The sequence below is a fragment of the Triplophysa rosa genome, linkage group LG4 (assembly GCF_024868665.1).
Source record: "Triplophysa rosa linkage group LG4, Trosa_1v2, whole genome shotgun sequence".
In the NCBI taxonomy this organism is placed as follows: Eukaryota; Metazoa; Chordata; class Actinopteri; order Cypriniformes; family Nemacheilidae; genus Triplophysa; species Triplophysa rosa.
This window is the reverse complement of record NC_079893.1, coordinates 5,650,999-5,664,103: the sequence shown is the minus strand read 5'-3', so window position 1 is coordinate 5,664,103 and position 13,105 is coordinate 5,650,999. Positions and strand designations below refer to the sequence as shown.

Here is a 13,105-nt window from a genome sequence, read left to right as displayed (position 1 = left end):
ATTAACTTAAATTAATTCAACTAAATAAGTTAAATTAAAATAATCTAAAAATAAAAGCTAATTTAAAATGTTAATAAAACTACTTTAAAACTAAAAACAAAACGTATGACTCTGATTTGGACACAATAAATTATTATTATTCATTTAAACTAGACTTGAAAAAATACACTGACCATGAAGTCAGTTAGCACAGTCATGTATTAAACTTTCCCATTCATAAAAGAAAACACATTTTGATTGCTTAACATTGAGCAGAATTTTGTGGACATGCACAGTGCTCCACAACAGCACAATGGTTTTAGATTTCAGATCTCTGGTTTATGATTCACTCCTGCTGAGATAAATGGGGATGGGGGGCAAACCTTGACTTTGACCTTAACCTTTCTTTTTATAGCCATGAAACAAGGATATTAGGGTCCCCTTAATGATTTTGCTCAAAACACTGTTTTATTTCTGAAAATTGTTTTCGTTTTATTACAGTGGTTCTAATAAATGATGGCTGATGGGTCATTACCCAAAATTGCGTCACAGGTCCGTTCAGACACCGTCCTAGACAGATGGGAAAAACAATGGTGATTGCAAATAATAAAGTCCAACTAACCATATAATTGTGTCGACTTAGAAGAGCTAAATAAATAGGCCTATCAGCTTCTTATATTTGTTTTTGACGTCAATAGGTAGAATTGCCAAATTAAGCAGATTTGGGTCCTGGACCCAGATGAGAAGCAGTGATCATTCAATTATTATTATTCAAAATATTATAAATGTGAAGTAATATAAAAGGTTAGCTATTTCTGTTTGATGGATTGGTGCATATAACAATGTGACAACACACAGGTTGTTTACCAATGCTGTTTTATAGACAACCTTACAAACCACTGGACTGCATATACATGCATATCTGCTGCAACATATTGGCACTCTCTCTCTCTTTGTCTCACTCTCTCTTACACACATGCTTGTACATACACAAACTGGAACACACATAATCTTGCAGCAGTTTGAAAATTTCGTGACGACGTTATGCTTTATAAAACACAGCACAACTTTTTGCTGCATTTGTACTTTCATACGCCGCCAAGTTGCTAAAAATACAGCCGTAATTGAAAGCTTTTATACCAGCAGATATAAAAAGCATTTCAAGTGTTTTTTTTTTGACATCATTATATAGTTTAACTGCATGGGGACTTGAGAATATTCATCTCTGTCTACATAATGTTGGTGTATGTCATAGCATTTTTTATGTTTTTTGCTTTTATTTCTTGTGTGTTGTTTTACGTTTTAGACTGTTTTGCGACATTCAGATTATCCTTCACCTAGACAACATGTAGGCTATTTCACATGTAGGAAAGAACATTCTCTGAACATCAGCAGTCTCAGCAGGTGCAGTATATGTTTAGACATCATGATGCTGTTGTTCACACGTTTGGCATCTCCTGACATTACCCACAGTCTGCTGCAATATAAACAAATAAATACATGTTAATATTGAATACAATTCAAATTATATGTTAAAATAATATGTTTTTTTTTCTCCCTGCGCTGTTATACTAAATATTGGCACTTTTGACAAAGCAATGTGATTAAAAGACTATTGTATAATTTTTTTGTAATCTAAATCAGAAAATGTATACAGTGTAATAGGGGTGTAAAATATATCATGATATATAGCAAAAAAACGAAACTATATAATGTATGTATATATTGTAGGGTTATGGAGTTTTTTTACGATATGATGTCTGCCGAAACGTTATGTGCATCAACATGTATATTGTTATACATTTTTATTCATATTTTTTTATTATTAATTTGTGCATTTACTGCTTTACGAAACTCTTAGTGCTTGGATTTCTTAATTTTATGATACATTTTATGATCAAATTCAGTATTTTTCAGAAATCTTGAATGCTATTAGTTCTAACCTAAGCATTTTACTGACAATTAATGTATTGAGAATAGTAGGCTAGTTGCATTTATTTTTGTTCAAATATTGTGATACTATCATATTGTAAACTGGATATTGTGTATTGTTAGACCTCATAATATAACACACAATTCTTTCCTAACTACTTTTTACAAAACAACAGAAAACGTTTATATTAATTTATGAGTCTGAGACACCACAATTGTCCAAAAAGCTGTCATCATTACATGCAATATTTAGCATGCTAATTTAATGTTAATACGACCAGAACACTAAACCACTCAAGAGCACAATGAAGATATCGGAAGCCTTTTCATCATTTATCCAGGTTACCATGACAGCCTGAGGGGAGCAGCTCCTTCAGTGTGTGCATGTGTGTATTGTGTGGATATCTCAATGTCCTTTAAAGGGTGCTCTGTCCGATTTTAAAGGACGAACTTGCTTTCTCTCTGTCTTTTTCTCCTTGAGGGACATCGCTTTCACCTCATTACTCATTCTAAAAAATGAGGATGTTAGAACTGGGAAAACTAGGCTAAAAATCTGGACACATACAATTTTCTCCTGATCGTATGTGGGTATTTTTATGAGAGTGTGAAATACTGCCCCCCAAAGGATAGCAGGGATTTGTTTATATTCAGTCCCATAGCTATTATATGTGTGCGTATGTTGAAGTGAAGTGTGCCTTTCAATTATAGTGTATACAATACAGTATACAAACACAATGTAATACGGCCGGGTCTGCGATGAATGTTATTAAAGTACGTTGGACCAGGTAATGACAAATGATCCCCATCCTTCTCAGATTTAAACCGTGACACACACACACTTCTGCAGAATGCTGTGAATGTCTTTCAGGCGTTCGACATGCTTTTTAAACTGAAACGCATAGGGAGAGGGACAAGTGACCACCACATGAGTAAACATGCAAACTGAGATACAATGCCGAGCTTAAGGGCATACGGTAAAACTTTGCTGGAGTTTTGCAGCAGGTTTGCCAGTAATTTACTGTAGATTTAATTAAGGATTTTGTTTTATTTAAGATCTTAAATTACAAAACATTTACATAACAAGAAAAGCGACCTAAGATATTTAATCTTACAGTAAGTTACTAGCAAACCTGCAGCAAAGTTTTACATCCAAAAATGAAAAATTCGTTCATCATTTATTCACCCTCATGTCATTCCAATTTTTGGTTTTGTTAAAGCAATTTCATTTTCTAATGAATTATTTCATAATTCTCAGCTCCCTGACTGCACTAGACAACAACATGTTTGATTTTTATGTTTATTTGGTGATTTTTAAAGCATTTGGGGATGAATGTGTGTGAGTGACAGCGAAGCTCCTTTAAAGTCCCAGTGAACCTGGAAGTTGCGATAGTTTTTACTTACGTATTCTGACACATTGCCGAGTGAAAAGGAATTTTAAAGGGGAAAAATAGTGGGCGTGGCTTGCATTTTTCACTGCGAATTGATTGGACGGCCAAGCAGTCTAATTTACATCATTTCAGATGGATAGTCAGGGCGTAAATGCATTTTCAGATTTCAATTGAAGATTATGAGGGTACATTAATTTTAAAAAGAAAATGACCCACATTGATAAGCTATTTACTATAAAGGCTGCAATATTTCATGAAAAAATAAGAATTGTCATTTTTTATTTCACTGGGACTTTAAAGACAGTCGTCCCATTTGGCAGCCATATTTGATTTCAGTCATAAAACAAGCAAGTCCTATGTACTTGAATGAGGGAAGACGGATATCTCTAAAATCACAACAGAACATATTTTTTCACACCAGCTGTTAAACCTGACATCAACAACCATAAATTCTGTTTCCAGGACCCCCGAGATTCTGTCCATACACATGCGCCGAAGAGAATCATTGGTGTTTAACAACCGAGCGTTGCACTTTTCTTCATTCATAAGAAACACAACTGCACAGTCTTGTTAATATCTCTAGTCTTTGCTGACATATAACACTTCAGATGTCTCTTGATCTATTTGTTTGTTCGTGAAGTCGAGAGAATTGAATTACTTTGCATGGCTCGCTGGTTTACAACATCTGCACACATCTATATAATACTCATCTCACTGGCCCACAATCCACTTGAGTTACATTTGCATCTCATTAATTATTCAGAGAAGCTTCATAAGTATGCAAACTCCGTTCTTACTCCAACTCATTTGCTTTATGCCATCTGGCCATTAACCAACTTCTAAACAGTTCATTTGGAAAACCATCCATCCAGACACAAAGGCAGACAGGTAACTTCCTGCATTGAACAACAAATTTACATACAAGAACACAGCCACACACAGACCTGCTGATTAAGCAGAAGTGATCACCAAGGTCAAGGTGTCTCTATCTTCCTCTTAATGATATCTCTCTTTCTCTTACTCTGTTTCTCTGTCTTGTTATCTTTCCTTTAATCTTCTCTCTTATATGTATGCGAAAAGTATTTCAGTCTTTTCCTCTCTGTTTACTTTCCTTTGGCTGCGTTGGAATACTGTATCATACTACCATGCTATTTGAGTATTTCTGCAGTGTGCAGTAGCCTATGTATACTGTGCAGTTTGCACATTTTTAGTATAGAGAATGTGAAGCTGACGTCGCCTATGTTGCATGTAGCAGTGGCGCCGCCATCTTGGAAGGAAAATACTCCACTGCTATTATTGTTTTGATATGTACCGTTACTTGGTTTCTTTGATATATAGAGAAATCGAAAGTGAAAGAACCACGGGCTTTTCCTGAACATAATGCTATTGCAGTTTTTAACACAGCAAGACTGACCTACCAAAGTTATATTTCCTAATCAAACAAGAAAAAGAAAACACTGCATTGAACGCATTAGCAGCCATCCTCCCAAGATGGCGCAACATTCAACGTGGCATGACATCGATTAACAAGCTCTATACATGGAACATTTTGCTTAAGTGTATAGTAGTAAACACAATATGCTGTATATAAATTAGTATTAGTGTATATTGTAGCAGACCACAGCATACTCTATCCCACAATGCAACTCTCTCTTTTGTACCTTTAACTTCACATATGATGAAAGAACTGGAATTAACTTCAGTTGTGATTTTTAACATCATCTTATTTCATATTCAATTAAACTCCAAAGCAATTAAGCATTATTACTTGAAAATGCCAAAGCAAACACTGTAGAAAAAAGAATACTTCATTTTTTACATTAAAAAAATATATATTTTTCAAGTTCTATAAATAGTAATAAGTAACAGACTGTACATAGTTGACATAAAACGTCATAATTTGCAATTATATCAATTGAAAATAAAAAAATTGTGCCACTAGAAATGTACAAATTCACAGTATATTTTTTGTTTCTGAGATTGTTTTTCCTTCAAAATGTATTTAAGGGGTCATATGACACAGCTAAAACGAATATTATTGTTTGTTTTAGATGTAATGCAATGTGTATACACGATTTAAGGTTAAAAAACGCAGTATTTTCCACATACCATGCATGTTTGTATCTCCTCTTAGCCCCGCCTCTCTGAAACGCGCAGATTTTTTACAAAGTTCATCGCACTGAAAAGCGAGGTGTGCTATGATTGGCCAGTTAACCAGTGCGTAGTGATTGGTCGAATACTGCAAGCGTGTGATGGAAATGTAACGCCTCTTACCATATTTGGAACATCAGGTTCCAAAGCAATTGTACTGACAGGTACGCCCACCTTACTTGCGTATACATTTAGTCAAATCATACCACGAACTGACGTGGATTTGTGGGGGTGTGGTTACACGAGGCGTTTCCGGCAGGTCTGGGTGAGCATTCGCTTTTAGATAGAATGCATCTTTTGTTTTAGACACTTTCATTGTTGCAATTTTACGTGTCTAATACATGCATGGGCAACTTATAACACACCAAAGACAAAGAAAAAACACGTATTCGCGCCATATGACCCCTTTAACTCAAAATAGAAGAAAAAGAGATCAGTTGCAAATGATTAAAAGTGAATTGTAAAATCTTTTGATACATTTTATTGGTCACCTAAGGCTGTTTATTTGTTGCTTACTACATCAATTCCTAACTATTATGCGAGGTGGTTAATTCGTATGAATTCTTACAATGTGAATCATACAAAAACGTATGATTATTACAAAAACGAAATGCTGAAGCTCCTCCCCTAAACCTAATGTTACTGGTGCGAAAGCAAACTGTACTGAAACGTACGAATAGGATCATATGATTTCATGCAAATTAGCCACCTCTACAATAAAAACAATTTTTTTTGCATCTCTCCAACATAAACAGGTAATATGACAACAAATATAACAAACTACTAACCACTGTATAATGCATTCTGTTTCACATACTGTTTTTAAAAAATGATGATTGACTTCTTTATCGTGGTCTCTGCTCATGCACACCTGTTGGTCTAAGTGTTGACAGCCAATCACAGTTTTGTGAGTCATTCATTTTGCAGTTTCTCAGTTACGTCCCCTCACATTCACACCACACTTCAGAAGTACACTATGAGCTCAAGGGTGACAACAGAGACGCTGTCTCCCTCTAAACTTCATCTGCTGGTGTTGTTGGTCGCTGTCACATGACAAAAATGAGCCTGATTTCATATTTTACAATATTTGTTTTGCGCCCACATCTGTGATTACATTCAAACAAATATTTCAAATGTACATTCTGAAGATGGATCAAAGCAAACTGAAATGTTGATTATGGATGGAACATACTGAAGCAATACACGATCATGCATATTTATAAGAAACAATTGTAGTCAATAGACAACAAGAGGGTACAAAAGGTCAAGTGTGTATGGTTGTCTGAATGTGTCTTTGAACGATAGACAGACTATTTTTTTATTTTAAACACTTTTTATAAGCTGAGGATAATGTTGGTGAGTTTTGCGATCTTAGGGTGTTGTTATGTGGTATACATAATATACATGTGCATTTGCTAGGGTGTTCTTAATGGTTGCTTAGCTGGTGTAGATACGACTCCGGTGGTCTCGCACATATCCACATATCGGCCACAACCTCTTTACATGTTGCACATCAATCTAAAAATCAATTTCTCAGTCTGGTAAACTCTAATCTGATTGGCTGAAATACGCAGCTATCCATAAATTATTGATTTACTTCATTTTTTCTACAAATTAATATTGTGGTATATTCTACGTATTCTATTGTAGGTAAACCGGCTCCTAAACTGTGCCTGTTCTACTTTCCATGCGAAGGGAATATCACACACAGCTTCTGCAAAGCCTGGGGTTTGTACACAGCGTCCAACATGCCCTCTCTCTACTTGAACACCTGTCCATTTGCCACTTGTCAACTTCTCCCTCTCTCTCTCTCTCTCTCTCTCTCTCTCTCTCTCTCAGCTAAACACACATTTTTATGGGCTCCACAGGTGAAGCACACACACATGCACCTGTTCTCCATCTGCCGTGTCTGTGCTGAAGGCAGTGGTCTTATTGGCAGGCATAGAACTGGCTAAGGGTCGCAGGATGCTGCAGTTTAATTACATAGCTCATCCCATAATGACCCAATTAAAAACAGAAATGGGAAGTGTTTGTGCGTGTGAAGTGAAGAGACAGTACATAACACATTCTGAACGTGATGTTCCCAAAACATCAGGTTGCGTTAAGAGACCTCATTTTTGTGTAAAATAACATAAAAAACATTTAAAAAATTCAAAATGTTTTGTTAGATTTAATCAAATTAATAAAAATATGTATAAAAGGTTTTTTACAGTGTGGGATATTGTGGGAGAATCCCATGGGTGGCTGTGTGGTTGCTAAGGTGTCTCAGTGTGTAGCTGGGAGGTTGCTAGGGACTTATGTCGAAACCTAGTTCCAAACTCTTGACGATACAGTATTCTGATTCCTAGATGCCTTCCTATTAAAATTAAAGGTCCAGTGTGTAATTTCTGGGTGATCTATTTTTCAAAAATGCAATATAATATACATAACTATGTCTTCAGAGGTGTATAAAGACCTTACATAATGAAGCGTTATGTTTTTATTACCTTAGAATGAGCCATCTACCAGTACTGCGGATCCCCTTGCATGGAATTCGCCATGTTGTTTCTACAGTAGCCCTAAAGGGACAACCTGCTCTACAGAGCGTGTTTCATCAATATCTTATCTCCTTCGGCAAAAAAGTGAAATCGTGAACGACATCTTGGTTTTCTGTCAGCCACCGATGGGTTGCAATTCACAACCTCACCACTAGATGTCGCTAAATTTCATATACTGGGACTTTTCAAAAGTCAAAAATAATATCTAAGTTGTTTCTCATTGCCAGCAATAGGATTATGAAGCAAATGTCAACTTCACTAGTTTCTCAATTTTTCTCGTTTTGTATTTATAAAGAAAAGACCTCTGACCAGTAGCAAGTTCTCCTTTGTGTCAGGTCTCAACGTACGTCGTACAAGACTTGTTTTATTGTCCACCATGAGAAAATTGTCCAAAATCAGCAGGTGGAGTCCAATCACTCAGAAAAGTAATAGCACACCTCTCCTTCACACGCCACACAAGCGGTACGGGACACGATACCCACTAAAATGTTATAGTTTGTGTATACACCCCTCAGGGAAATCGGCGTACAGATGGTATACTTGTAGTTGTCTGCACATCAAGCTGGGATACAAGAAAATAACACGGCACCGACACAATTACACGAAGCAGCTTTGCAATCAATCCTCATTCTAAAGCAGCACTTTTGCACTCCAGGTAAACACACAGAATGTAGCAGTTTTGACCTCTAATCGTTGTTGGCGTCAGTCAAGTATGTGGTGAAATGGGAAAACTTTAAACGTTACCATTGCAATGCAGGTAAATCTTTCATTAGCTTTGTTTTTCCCAGATGATTGTAGCCTTAGCACACAGCGCTAGTCTACTGTTTAACACTTCCATTCTTGTTCCACTTTATGACAAGTTGTTTTCCCTCTCACCATCTGCCATAGATCAAACCATTTGTGTTGTAGTTTTTTTGCTGCTACCCATTTGATGTTGAAATGTGTAAAAATGTGTCAGACTGTGTCCTTGTGTGGTTTCAAAAGAGTGTTGTGTCAACAGTCCCTGATAGCGTGCTGCTTCAGTAAAACATAAAAAACGCAAAAAAATGGCAAATGAAGGACTCGCAGCAAAGTGTCACAGTGAGGAGAATGATCTACACGCGCTCAAACTGAGATGAGAAATGCTTGAATATTTTGGCATTTGTATCAGCTCTCGGTTTTTCATCAAAGTATAGCTTACGGTGTCGCGCTTTCCGCCGCGGGTACCTTAGATACACGTGTGTGTAAAAGAGACTGCTGACTGTTTATGGGTCTTGTGCCTGCGGATGGCTGGCAAGAGGTCAAACAAAAGGAAACAAAAATAATGTTCGCTGTTAAAGCTCCAAAACATTCAAAAAATTTTATATACTCTCCATCGCTCTCATTTTCTGTTCTGTGTATTGTTTTGACTGCGTTACATTTTAAGTTCAATCAATTGTTATTTCGACTTAATATCTTCATTTTAAAATGTTTTATTTTACTTCAACTCATTTAAATAAGTTAAGCAATTTCAGCTTTTTTATAACTTACAACATCTCACCACTGGACAACACTTAATACAGTACGTTGAAATGAATTGTAAAGCAGATATGCAAAGCAAAAGAAGCAAAAAATAAACAGACTACGACGACGTACAGTTTACCTGTAATATCTACATTTTATAGTAGCTTACATACTATTTAGCATCCATGTTTGTATAGTGGAGCAAAATTCCACGATTCACTGGGGCGACCGTCGTTGGACAAATGTTTTATATTTTTAAACCCAAGACGTATTGTCTAAGCCACGTATGAAACTTGTAGAGCGTTTGGAGGCTATTACATGGATAAAAGATGGAAATCCTTTACATTCTGACCCTGAACTCCATTTCCCCTTGAATTTCACTTCCCTGGTGTCAGCCCCCACCATTTTTAGTTTTTTAATCTCTGAATAATGAAGGCAACACATGTGGTTTGATATCCGTATAAGAAGCATCTAGAGAATATAACTCGACTACATTTCTTATCCCCCCTTTGCCTACTGAAAAGTATATTAAAAAAGAGCAGCAAAGGTGCTGAAAAAATCGTTACCTGAGGGAGGCAAGCAGCATCTTACTATATTTACGCCCTCGAGTTTGATTGACAGATTACATTAAAATCATCTACCGACTGTTTGTCTGTAGAACTCCAAATAGCAGCCCGTTTAATGTAGCTTGATAAACTGCTTGTATTGTTGCATTTCTTATTCAGGAGTCACTCTAGATGAAAGTATCTGCTAAAGGAATAAATGTATATGCAAACAAGAATATTAATATTAGCAATATAGACTTAGTTGTTAATATTCAAGTTGACCCACGTTGGTCTTAACCTCTCCAATTGAACCATTATCTCAACAACAAAAAATAGCTCGACATAAAGATGGTAACTGATCTGTTTGTATTGAGTAGTTTTCACTCTCTCCCTGGGAGATACAATAACACCAAGAATCACAGTACTGTACATCGGTATAAATATCTGGAGTTAAATTAGATCTGGATAGTGTTGAATTGTCACTCCTTACGCAAGTGTTAAAGAAATAATTCATTGATGTGTGGACCGGTGTTTTTTTTTAATCAAAGTGTTATTATAACTCTCTAGTGTTAAATAAGTAACACTTTCAAATGTGCTACTTTTACTATAAATATTGAGACATTACATCATTTGGATTTTTTTAACTTTATAAGAGCCGAAATGCAGTTCATTTTGTTATGTACTGAGGTATTATGCTGACATCTGAGTTAATCGCACATTTCAACAAGAGCCCAAAACAGCTAAATAGGGTCTAGCAACGCCTATGGTCTTCTTTATGCAAATGTATTTTCCACATTCGGCAATCCCTGGCCAATAATTCTCTGCTGAAAGCCATAAACTGAAACAGTTAGTATCACGAGTAGGTATGATGATCAAACACGAGTCATGTTTATCTTTATTCAATGCCGTTTTCCATTATTATGACGTGAAATCAATATCATGATGAGGGCTCTGCATTAAATTTAGCTGAGAATGTAATGAAAGCATTCGCCGGCGTACTTCATATATCATTTTCAGCCACGCTAGACGATGACTGGTTATCAACCCATTATCAGTGCATCTGCAAAATGGGAATCGTTTATCTATTTAACTCAGGCTTGCCCAGAGGACTCACTCATGGCTCAACCAATTGTTTCTGGATGTGCGCTAATTTTAGACCCTACCGTTGAGAATCCCTGAATTCCCACAACTTTGCAAGATGTACAGTAAACACTAGTCCAGAAGCATTTTTTAAAATTATTATTGCTTTTTAAATCTTATACATACAGTAGTTAAGTCGTAAAAATATTTGTTTAACATTTTGATTGGGTTGGTTGTATTTTGTTTAAACAGGAAGTTCTTCTGGACCAGCGTTGGACCAGCTTTGTTCACGTCTTCCGAAGTGGTCTATATAATCTAGCAAGTGTGTAGTGTAGAATGTAATTTGCTGTTTTTTAATCTATATGTTGGTTGTGGTATTATATTATATATCAAATTGGATAGTTGTATTACACAACAGCACCGGTAAAGCTCACTGTTATGTTAAAAATATGCATGGCAAATATAAATACAAAATAATTTAATTTAATACAAAAACTTCAGAAATGTGTCAAATTTCAGAAATAATAAGCAATTACACTTTGTATAAAGGACCATTAGGGTTTTTTTTACTTTTTTGCATTATGACATTATTTTATGACAATCCCCCCCAAAAAATACTAACATTAAAAAATGCATTATACATTGTGTTTGTATATTGAATATTTATTTTATAATCCACAGACAGGAGTATTTTCATTACTGTATTTTTTATTTATTTTTATTTATTTAATATTCACATCCAATTAAACTGCACCGGAAATAATCTTTGCAAATGAATATTAAACATTATCTATTCAAACTATTTACTACTACATTTAATATAGATTCCTGGTCGTGTTGTGAACGATCCGTCAGTGCACATTATGTTAAATGAATTTGCATAACCTTTGAAACAACCTTCCCTTTCTCATCACGACTTTTAAGTTTCAACCAACTGGTGGTAAAGTGCTGAGGGTTTTCCACATTGCAGTCGCATATTGCGTCTGAAGTTTAAAAAATATGTGCGTGGCCCTCAGTAAATTTTCTAAAATTGGAAAAACAAACACTGTGGTTCAAAATATCACAGCCAAGATTCTTCCAGAGGTAGGCTATGTGTGAAAGAAAATAGTGTCTGATGTACAGATCCGCCACCTTTCAATATGCCCTCCGCAACACTATCATTAAATAAGCCATTTTCTATTCTTCTCTTCCTCTATTTCTCGCTCTCCTCTCTTTCCATTTTACTCAGTCTCCTTTTGACATCGCAGGAAAAAGAAGCTCCCCGCCCAGTCCTGTGACATGAGAGGAATGATTGACTAGGTATTTCTTCCCTGCATCTCCTCCACTTTCCAGCACTAACCTCTCCTCTCATCCTCTCTGAAACAGGACACCTTGCAGGAAAGAGGGTGATTACGGAGAGTTCTCCGTCTCCAGAGGATTTCGGCCCTAGGCGTGAGGAAAAAAGAGTGAGAGCTTATATCAAAAGAATTCACATGCTTCCTATGACATGAGAAATGGCAAAAATTCAACTGGCGTCACCATAATGCTTTGATTAAACATGAAAAGACTGTAGGAATATGTAAATGCTGTACTAACGACAGTAACAAGGCTCCGAGCTTGAATTAACACACGCTCACATGACATGCGCACACTGCGTAGGGTGTACATTTTTATATGCTTTTCTAAATGTGTGCATTAAATTGCATTTAATTTTTATTAGATACAATGATGTTTGATGCATTCGACTGTATTTACTGTATTTTTTACATTATTTGTGGAGGGAAATGTCCTCAAATGCAACACTGCAAAATAGTCTTAAAGGGACAGTTCACCCCAAAACAAAAATTATTTCATCATTTACTCACCCTCTTGTCATTTCAAACCTGTATGACTTTCTTTCTGAAAATGTTTTGAAGAATGTTGTAACCGAACAACTGCGGTACCCAGTACCCTGCGGTGACTTCTATTGTATGGACACAAAACCAATGCAAGTCAATGGGTATCCGCCATTATTCGGATACCAACATTCTTC

At 36.0% G+C, this 13,105-nt stretch overlaps 1 protein-coding gene across 4 annotated transcripts in view; it reads right to left on the bottom strand.

Moving 5' to 3' along the window:
- elfn1b (extracellular leucine-rich repeat and fibronectin type III domain containing 1b) overlaps positions 1 to 13,105 on the bottom strand; it is an 85,729-nt gene that overhangs the window by 57,691 nt on the left and 14,933 nt on the right. For 2 of the 4 annotated variants that reach the window (XM_057330821.1, XM_057330823.1), the window contains one exon: positions 1,317 to 1,456. The exons of 1 other annotated variant lie outside the window; for it this stretch is intronic. The gene's annotated coding sequence lies outside the window, so the exon portion shown is untranslated. Of the gene's footprint in view, positions 1 to 1,316; positions 1,457 to 12,433; positions 12,520 to 13,105 lie in introns of all 4 variants that reach the window. One more of the 4 variants, XM_057330822.1, reaches the window with a different exon arrangement.